The sequence below is a fragment of the Hydractinia symbiolongicarpus genome, chromosome 2, assembly GCF_029227915.1.
Source record: "Hydractinia symbiolongicarpus strain clone_291-10 chromosome 2, HSymV2.1, whole genome shotgun sequence".
Classification (NCBI taxonomy): domain Eukaryota; kingdom Metazoa; phylum Cnidaria; class Hydrozoa; order Anthoathecata; family Hydractiniidae; genus Hydractinia; species Hydractinia symbiolongicarpus.
In genome coordinates, this window is record NC_079876.1 from 27,426,738 (window position 1) to 27,438,185 (window position 11,448).

Consider the following 11,448-nt stretch of genomic DNA (forward strand, 5'->3'; position numbering starts at 1 on the left):
AAAAATTATGTGGGGGACGCAAACCAACATGATTATCCATACATTTAAAAACGAAACGTTCAATGCCAGCTTCAAGTAGCGCATCTTTGAAATTCAGAGGTTTTAATTCCATAATTGTCGCAATAGTAAATCCAAACGCGTAAATATCGGTCATATATGAAACGCCGCTTCCCCTATACAATTCTGGTGCCACGTGATGATGGTCGGTTAATTTCTTTAAAACGTCTTTAACGTTAGATTTCGCACAAGACGCTCGACATGCGAATGAAAACCCGATAATGACCGGAGTGAAGTCACTACTTTTCACCATGACATTTTCAGAAATTATGTTGTTGTGTAACACTCCTTTATCAAATAAAAAAGAGAGTGCTTTAGCTAGCCCAATAATCATTTGTTTCATGATGTCTTCTGTGGGAAATAATACCTTCCGCTTCAGCAAAATTTTTATGCTGCTATCCCCTTCATAGCTAAGCACAGAATGAAATTTTCCTTTGGCGTGTACAATACCAAAGACCTGTACAATATTGGGATGATTCCCAACAAACTGTAGCAGTCGTGCTTCGTGGCTAACATAAGCTAGGTTGCGCAGAGATGTTTCCTCTTTACCAAGTGCTAAGTAACTTTTTAAAATTACAGAATCTCCATCGTCAAACACAGCACGGGTCACTTCTGCGAAATGACCAGAAAATATGTCATTGTAAGCCAGGCCGGAGATTACCTCACTTGTCAAAATTGTGGGCGTTTGTTCTTGTAACAACGGATCGCCATTATGGAAGAAAGATGAAAACAACGATGCATCAACCATTAGTGACGATCGAGAACGTCCAAGCTGTTCAAACATCTTTAGCTTTGTGAAATCCGCACATTGCAGCATCATCGAAGCATTTTTCTCTCTCAGAATGTGTATAGTCTTCTTTTGACTCGCTACGATCTGCTTGTATCTTTCAACAGCTTCTTTTGCTTTAGTCAATTCCATTTTTAACTTTTCGTTCTCTATGGGCACCGGAAAGGTAAAGGTAAGCCGTTGTTTTTTTGAGTCACGAGAACAATCCTAAGTAAAATAAGCGAAAAAAAAAATTAATGTTTCTTAAAGAAATTTTTGAGCAAGAAAAAACAACATCTATTCTGCAGACTTTTCTAACTCATTAGTTTGTACTCCAGAGTGTAAATCATTATGTACTTCGGCTATGTCGTTTTCACTTTGTAAATAATTACATTCAGTTGAGGAATCCGCCTCTTGTGAAGGTGCCTATGTATGTTAAAATTGGAAACAAAGTGATGAGCATATCATAATTGCCATAGAAGTGGAAATATGGAAATAAAATATCTCCTACAAGAGTACTTTCCAATGCTGCCATACCAAGTGTTAAATGAAAGTCAACCTGAAGGTAAACAATAGTAACAGCCGAGTTATACACAAAAGAATTTTCTCCTTAAAAAGTTGAACTAATATTCTCTATAGTATTTGCTTTTCAAAACTGTGTAAAACTCGATAAATTTTGTCTTTAAGCCATGTCATTTTTATATTCAACAAAATCGTTAACACATAATTGTTGCTTTAAAGATTTACCAAATCAAAGCGTTTGGTCACGAAAGAAATCTTCTACCGAGCATGTCTTTAACATACATTTAGCCTTTCGCTGAAAAGAACAAATTATATATTGTATTGCAAAAATAGTTGTTTTAAATGCACAAGAACAAAGCTCTTTTATTGTTGACAAGAACTTTCCCAGAGATGTACAGCAAGCATTCTTTCTAAAAATATATAAACAAAGAACTAGTGTTACAATACCTCCAGCTGTTCTTGAAGTATTCTTAACACAGGACCCTTTTGTTTGGAATTGCCTTTAAGTACGGGAACTACAGCCATTCTGACTTGATTCCACGTGTCTAAAAAAAAGATCCTTGAGCAGGATTAAAACCACCCAAGATAGATAAAGGAAGCCTTGTCGACTAACTCTTAATTTGATAATTTAATTTTTATAACACCTATCTTATCAAGTAATGCCAGGTCAATTCAATTATGCTTCTTATTTTACCCTACCTTACCTTAATAATTAATACATGGTTAAATATGGTTAGACTTAATTATTAATTATTTAAATAATATATAATTAATATATATATAATTAAATATTGTTAACTCCATACATGATTGTGCTTATTCGCATCAATATCAAAGAAAAAATTTTAACGACAGAAATATATAGTAAAACACATTATTCAAATTTAACAGAAGGTATTCTAACTAAGGGGTTGTTAATCTCATGTTGGGATTTTCCATCAAGAATAATTCAGCTGCAACAAATTTCTTCCAAAATATGCCCAATCGGGATTTGAACCCGAACCTCCTGTGATCTTACATGTATAAAACGGGCCTTGAAATTGAGGATACTTCATGTGAGAGCACGAATTAAGTTTAAAATTGTGTATTTTTTAGACATGCACCCACACACATAAGATTCAACAGGTGTTCTACCATTACACTATTGGGCAGCATTTCTTAAAGTCTTTTTTCAAACATTTAAATTTGAAAAAACTCTTTATATATGTATATATAAAGATTTTTTAGTTGGCATCATGTGTGAGAGGAAATCATGTCCTCTGCACGTTTCGTTTATAGCATTGCAAGCACACAATACTCAATCGTTATCAAAATACAAACAATTTTGTATAGGCTGTTAAATATCAGTAATTCTTGATTAGGACACCTAAATATACTTTAAAGTTCTTTAATCAAGAAGCACCAAATTTATTTAGTGAAAAAAACTGTGTAAATCCGGTGGGAATATGTACAAGTTATAGACATAAAAGAGTAATACAATTGATAAAAACAGTTAAAAGAAAGACGTATAAAACTATTTGTCCAGAGGAACAGATTTAAAATTGTTCAAATAAAACTTGTTACTATGACGACACTTCGATATTAATTCTGTTCTTTTGTTTAGCAATTTCAGTTTGGATGTTATTATATGGTATTAAAACCTTTGTTCCATGACAAAAGACTTAAATCGACTCAATATTTGCTTTGGTTTAACAATAAATTTCTTTTTGCACATACTTGAGATATTATATAAGACAAAGTTTTTTGTTCACTTAGTCACCAAATTTAAATATATACACTAACATTTATAAGGTGACATACTGGAGAATGCAAATAAAAAGAAAACCTAAAATATTGCAACTTAATGAATTAAATAAGATAAACTTCTTTTGTTACTGGAGCTTTAAACAGATGGATGAAAGATGCTTTTAGTTGTTTTTAACATGATATATATAAATAGTTGGCTTTGTAGGGACGCTAAGCTACAGCCCCCTCCCCCCTCCCCCCTTCTCCCCCTCCCTCTTAAAAAAGGCCCACCCGAAAACAAATTGGCTTCCTACCGCAGAAATTTGTGGCTTTTGATAGCCACTCTACTGTATATACTGGCAGAGCTCCTTTCATTGCCTAGTGTTGCCTAGTGGGAAAAAATTCCAGATTACTGTAGCTAGCTTAAATGGGGGCTTTAAACACATACTCTTTAAGGTCTCTCTTGGAAGCATTTGAGAGAAGGTAGATAGGTAGTTAGGTAGTTAGGTAGCTAGCTAGCCTATCCCGTGAATGAGAAGGGGAGAACCTAAAGAAGCCAGCTAGCTATAGCTAGGCCATTTACCAACAATTTGATGCTTAGGTCGTAGAATAAGGAACTCGCAAATTAAGTTAATCTTCCATCATAAAGATAAAGGTCCATATTAACCTGAAAAATTACTTTCCAAGAAGCGTGTTGGATCACTTGCATCTACAGTCGCCATTTTGTTTTTAGCCTAACAGGCTGAGACCGATAGCCAGCGTTATCAGCTATCTCCAGAGATACAGACATACGGCTGTATCCGATAAACAACGCGTCACAGTGCACAACTGTTGCCGATCTATATCGCATACAGTTAACAGAAACGGGTGTTCAACAACAGTTACTTGTGGCTCATCCCGGCGATTCGACGCCGTGTTTTCCGGCTATTAATTACTTATAACAAAGTAATTACATTCCCTGTGGTTTTAAAACACTTTATAATAAATTAAGAATAGCACACAATGCAATTCCCAGCTGATCAGTTTCGTATTAAAACAAGACATATAAACACTAAGCTAATGTTGTTGTTCTTTCTTTTTATCTAACATTGACTTTAAACAAATACAATAATGACCGATTACCCCGTACTGTATAAAAAATATCGCCCTGTATTAGAACAAAACTTAAAAAACTGGTGTAAGAGGTTTGCTGTATGAATCTAACATTTTTACATTTTATCAAGTTGTTGGTGATTATTTTAAAAATCACATTCATTTTGTTTGACGAAGCTGACAAATAGCAGCGGTACATCAAATAAACTAATCGGGAAAGGTGTATTGATATTAAATTTTTCATTTAGAACCAAGAGTGATTTTTGTTGGTTTTTCTTTTTCAATGATCCTCGCTTCAGCCAACTCACCAAAAAATTTAAAGATAATTCTACTTCATTAAATAAAGTTTAAGTTTATTACAAGACAGAATATCTTTGTTAATTATTTTTTGCAGTTTTACAGGTTATGAATCGAGCACCCTTTAAAGAAATAGGATAGGCTCGGATGACTAACAATTGGGTGTGTAAAAACTCCAATAACAAGGTTTTTATTTGTACAACTTTAGTCAGCATCAGGTCACAAACTGATATTTCTTGGCAGAGAAATAAAAGGAAAAAGAAATATTATGGTATTTTCAAAGGAAAAACAAAAAATCAAATCTGCAGACAACTTCAGCATATGTAAAACTAAAAAAATATTTGGTAATGCGCAGATTATATTTTAGTGAAGAAAAGTATAATACAGAAGTTCCAACTAGTGGAACAATGCATTATGGTAACAAGGCTTGTCAATTACAAATTACAACTCTTGACGGAAGCCTGACGAACAAAAGTGCATAGCTTCTTCTTTATCCAAACATAATCACAAACCTTGAGTCCTGTTTGTTGTTGCATATCTTGTGTGCCCACCATCCAGTGCATTTGTGACATTTATAATTTTTAAAGCGCAAAGGACCATGGGAGACTGTTCTCAATTCAGAGTCGAATCTAACAACTTCAACAGCAGCAATTGGATATCCGTAAGACGTGGCTTTTTTCCATGCAGTGTCGCGCGCCCATTTTGCGTCGCAGTTCTAAAATGTTAAATAAACTTAAAGAAGAACAAAGGAACCAATAATTATAATCAACAAAACATACACATACCTTGTTAACTATGGTAGCCAATGTGGCTGAAACAATCTCAGACTGTTTTGCAGCAGACGGAAATCTAGATGTTTTTCTTGAATAACAAACAACAAGGTTCTTGTTGTATGATCGGAAGATATGCGTTCACTTTCCGATATATGCGTGTGTGTCGTAGCCAGAAACAGCCTTATAGGCGTTGACCATGAAGTTGCAGTTCGGGTAAACCTTTTTCAAAATTTTAAGACGTCATGTCTGAAAACATCAATTGTTTGTCCAGAATGTCCAGCGACTAAACGCGCCATTTGCGTTCTCAACGTGTCACGATTAAGATTGGATTGAACAGCTGAGCAGTACATAGCATTGAATTGGTCAGCATCGATGATTGACATTCCACATGATGAACATTGACCGAGTTTTTGATTTGGATCATTCTTGGCTGTGATTTTTGCCCATGAGTTTCTCGAGAATGCATATCTGAGATACACAACAAAGAGAAGAAGGAAAATTACAAAGTGCTAGCACAATGAAAAACTCAACCACTTATGTCTTAGATTTAAAGTCTAAAGGTTTTGCTCCTCTAAAGAATGTGCTCTCAAAAAGACACAATTCTCCCTTTTTCCAAGGAGTTAATTGTTACATACGAACAAAACTTTGACAAACAAACAAAGAAAAGGAAAGGACAAACAAAGAGAAGGACAGGACATAACATGTCTAGCTGGGTCACATCAAAAGAGATCTACGAACAGTCTGCAGCAGGAACTAGACGTTTCTTTCATCTGTAAAACTTTTTATCTGCCCAACTCAGTACAATCTTGAGTGACTTTCATCAACTTACTTCTCATAAGGCATGCTGGATACATGATCGTAGGGAAAGCCGAATGTTGTGACTTGGCTAACTTCTTGTCAAAATTATGTTCTTTGCCTATGTGGAAAAAAATATTTGCAATTGAATGTGTTATATTCTATCGCAATGTGATTTATTTTTTATATCTTTGTTAATCAGAGAGTTTGAACTATAAAATGCGGTAATTGTTGGATAGAAAGAGATTGACTTCTATATAAAATAAATCAAAAACAAAATCCAAGCTATGATCCGTCGAATATTAAATGACAGTATAAATACAACAGATGTTCTGACCTGCTTTGACGTTACTTAAATGGACCGTGACGTAATTGTCTCGGTCTGGTCTTGACTGTTCATGCCAGAAACCTAAAGCGTGCATTGTAAAACAAAATAAACGCATTTTCGTTACATTTGTAAGTAAATCAATTTTGGAAATAAGTATATATAACTATTCTTACTTCGTGGATAGCGGTATTTTTATGTTCGCATCTTGATCCTATAGATACTTGCTGTTTGCCACCGGATTTTCCGACGTAACTCCAGCAACTGAAGAATAAATAACAATATAAATCACACAATTATTACACAATGGAGACTTTGGTCATTGCATTGTAATATCTTAAGTTTTTAAAGGTTTGAATTCTGATAATTATAAATAATGATTGTTTAGAAATATTAATAAAGTATAGATGCATCTCACATTCTCGAGCAAAACTTACCCAGTTCCTTTAAAAAATGAAATGTAGTCATTATCAGCAGATTGCTTTAGACGAAATCTGATGCAGGTCTTCAATTGTATCTCGGTTATGACCTTTGAAATCGCAGATTTAGCACTGGAGCCTAAGAAAACAAATTTGCTTCAAATTTTATATAAAATATTTATGAAAACATGTCTGCGTCAAATTTTACATTGCAGGCAACAAAATTTTGGTATGAGTACAGTAACAATTGTACGAAAAACAGACAATCAGAAGGACTCGACCAATTTCATTTTCCATATGTAACTAACACATTTTATACTATTCTTAAAGCAACGGATGTGATATACATAATATGGATTTTCTACCTAAACTTCCTTTAATTTGATAGGGAACTTATTAAGTTCATTTGTGGCATCTCTCGTTTCCTCGTCTAATTCTTCATCGCCACTTGTTTTTCTTCCAAATTCAGCTTCTTCTTCCCCTTTTTCGAAACATAATATCTCCATGACCAAGATGATTTCCGTTATCTAAATTGCAAATTGAACGTCCACTATAAGGTCAGGTGGTACAGGTACGCATGGATAAAGCTGAATAGTCATTGCTTAAAAATTTTGATTAAATATAATCACTATATGTCTGAAAATAACATTTAATATAGATTGTATTACGTCAAAATACGGAGTGAATTCGTTTTGTTTTTTTGCACTTACGTTGCCCCCGTGGTTCATCATTTGCTGACGTATCACTCTCACCAATCCCTTCTTCATGGTTAGTTTCTAATGATGGAACTTCATTAACGGCTCCTGGAGTTGTTTCGTCACTTTTGAAGATTTCTGCATCTTCTTTTTCATTTTCAATACCAGTGTAATTTTCACCTTCATTAGGATTATTTTCTTGTTTGTGAAAACTTTCTTGTTCGCTGCCATCAGAGAAAATACCATCTCCGCTGTATTTGTCACGATCCATATTCACGTATTGATATGAACTATCAACAGCAATAAGAAAGACAGCAAGGAAAACTAAAAAAACAAATGAAGAAGAAATGTATTACTAAGTTCAAAAATTGAGGAATACTTGATTTTTGTTAGTTTTTCTTCCAGTATATTTTGAGGAAAAAAGATTTTTTGTTCAAAAAGAATTTCATGATATTTGTAAGCTGAACAGAATTTTTCAACCCTTTTCATGCCAAGGTATCGCATGGGTAGGTGTTTGGGTTGAGTGCAGTGCTAAGGTAGAGGCTAAAATGCCCTACCACCATAACTTTTCTTGTGTCACATTAAAATTATAACGTTTTTGGCTAAGTCAGCAACTTTTGTTAAAATCCCGGTTTTTGAAGAGGTATTGTTTTGCATATATTTTGGCTCTAATATTTAAATTGTGTTTGGATGCTTTGAGAGACATTTTACCTGTTTTGGCATTACGGATTCATTTATTAGGCACCAAATGGAAAAGAAGGTCTTACAAAAATTATACGCTTTTTATGAGATTTAACGTTTGTTTTTGCATCTTTAAATAAAGAACTTTAAAGACAATCACCAGTATATAGAAAAATTTGAAAAAAATACAAGATAAGCTTTTAAAAATGGGCACACCATATCACCTGCTTAAAATTTTTCCAGAATTTTTTTGTGGTAATTTTATTCAAAATAATAAAAACGCATTGGTTAACTTTATTTATTTTCATTAATTAAAAAGCCATACAGGGCATTTTTGGCCTACATGCACAAAAATAATAACATGATATAAAAAATCATGTTCATTTCCACAATTTTCCTTCAACACGATGCAATTCCAATATCACATGCTACAAAAGCCAACAAATTTGGTCAAATACATAATTTAGAATTGACGAAATTGAATCCGTACAAGATCAGAATAAAAAATTCAACTAACAAAACAAAAAACTTAGAACGATTTTTACGAACTTCACGATTTTTTTTTTACAATTCGTTAACTGTAAAAAACCAACTTACTTTGCCACTTCATTTTCAAAAGTAATACGGACAAATAATAGGGAGAAACTTATCTTCACATGAAGTATTGCACCAAAGCCTTTGTAACTATTTTGATATACTATTTCCTAACATTGTCCCTACGGACTAAAATTCATACGATTTGTATTATATATTCCGAAGTTAAGATTGAACGAAATGAGTTGTGGTTTTTTTCTTCTTCAGACAAACTAATAAATTAAGTAAGTAAGTTTCTAGTCTTAAAAGTACCTATAAATTTCTTTCATTATTATTGAAAAGAAACTTACGTCTCACCATCAAACTTCGAAGTAAATAGCTTGAAGAGACAAAAAAATGTCTAATGACCTCAAAAAAACCCGGAAAAGATGATGTAGAAAAAAAGAAAATGAAAAGATCTATTACATATCAGTATATGTGTAATAGATCTTTTCATTTTCTATATTCACATTTTCTATATTCATTTTATAGTTGACAATATAAAAAAACAAGAAACTTGTTTAGTACCAAGGTACATATCTCTTATAAAAAAAGATACACCTTGCAATAATTTCATCCAGCTGAACCGACAAGTGACTTACCTTTAACTCTTTGTTCCACATAGGACCGTATTCCCTGAACAGAAGGAAGAAAGCAGCAGTGAAAGTAAAATTTGAACATGGAAGCACGAATTTTGTCTTAACCTAGTGAATAGCCATGAATATCCGTTTATGTCTTTAATCGTTTTTGTAGTATTATTACGTGACTCCAGTTAATAGACATTACTATTCATTATACATATATTCATTTTAATTGATAATACCATTTAGATTAAAAAAAATATGTTACGGATATATCTCTGGAAATTTAGCCCTATGTAGCTTAATTAAGACATTTCCCCCACTCTTCAGTGTTGGTTGGAGGTCTTTTCCAGAGTCGCCGGCAGTATTTTGGGGCACAAATCAACACAAAATCCACACTGACTGTAGGGGGAGAGAGGGAAAACTCTGAAAAAAGCCTCAAAAGCCGTTTTACCAATAATTTATGAACATGATTGTAGAAAAACATGCTTCTGCTAAAACCCTTTTAAAGACGTTATTGTGTTAAATGCATTTATGCAAAATGTGAAGTAATTTTAATAAAAAGTAGATCCTGTGCGTATATGATCATTACAAAGTATGCGAATTATTAATTAACAAATCAACATTGAGTTAGGTGTATGAATTTTTTCGGAAAATTTCGTTAATACTTGTTTGGTTTGAAGGTAATACACTTAATCACAGTATTCTGTGACCATGCTTTAATTTATATTATGTGTTTAATGCTCCGCACCCACAGCATTCTCAAATGTGAGTTTTTGTGAATTTTAAGCTAATCTGAAGACACATTATTGAACCTTTGTTTACGTTTATAAACTTGACATACAAGTTTAAACGTATAAGTGAACAATTAAGAAGGGTAGAGTAACGCAGTAAATATACCTAAAATAGTTTTAGACGCAGAAACAATTTATTTTTGAGAAATTTTGAGAAGCAAAGATCAGGCATTAAACCACAAAAATAATTTTACATATTTATACGTACCAACTCCAAATCGTTAACTAAATAGTCAGGCACATCGATAGACGATAGAAGTGCAACAGAGACCTTTGACAATCTTTTTTAATAAGTAATATTTATTTATTAACCTATTTCACTTTATTTAGAGTTGATACAAGGAACAAAATACATAAAATAATTGTTACAAAAACAGTTAACCCTCGATCATACAAATGTTATTAAAAACTAAAGGGCTATTCGACCATATAAAAAATGGTAATTTAGTAAAAATCAAATAACATATCCGACATTAGTAATAAGTTGCACAGAGACGGTACCAGCAATGCAATTGAGTAATGACAACGAGTTTCGAACAAAAACGCACGATGGAGGTAGTGTGTGAATATGTCAAGAACTTAGTGATCACTATCATAAACGTATAATTTTGAAATTTTATAGAACGTAAAAATTAAATTCACGATTTTTTTTTTCGTTAAAACTTTTTCGACATTAAAGTAGTTGATTTATGTTTTATTTTGTCTGTTTAGGTTCTGGTTATCTGTTTGGAATATTTGACAAAAATATTATCGACTCTATAAACGTAAGACTCATTAAAATAATCAACAAACAGTCAATATCTAATGATTGATGATGAGGTGACAAAACAGCTAGCTGTAATGATATTTCTTGTCTAATGACAGCTGGTTCTACTATAGTTAGAGGTTGCAACCCTCTAGAGATTTTTCAAAAAAGCAAAATCCCCCTTTTTGCAAGGATTTCCTAAAAACATTGACCGTAAAAGGCGTAAAAATACAACAGCGACAGAACACAACACTAAAAAATAAATATTAAAGCAATTCAAAATGAATTGAATAGTTACAAATGAGATAAATAAAACTTATCATAACGTGAATATCCTTAAACGGATAAATTTAAAATTATTCTTTAGAGAATGTGTTTAAGAAGCAAACAACTATCTGCGCGCCAGGACTTGTGACCCTGGCTGTAGCTTTCCACATGTGTTATGGAGCTCCAACACTCAGCCTTACACAGATAATTGTTGCTGTGGACCTGCCTAATGACAGTACCAGCCTGTCATAACTGGGGTAATATGCGTGGGCGTAACACCACGAAGACCAGATAAGAAAATGTAACCCCCTTGCAAAGCTTCTTCTAAAATGACTAAGGGC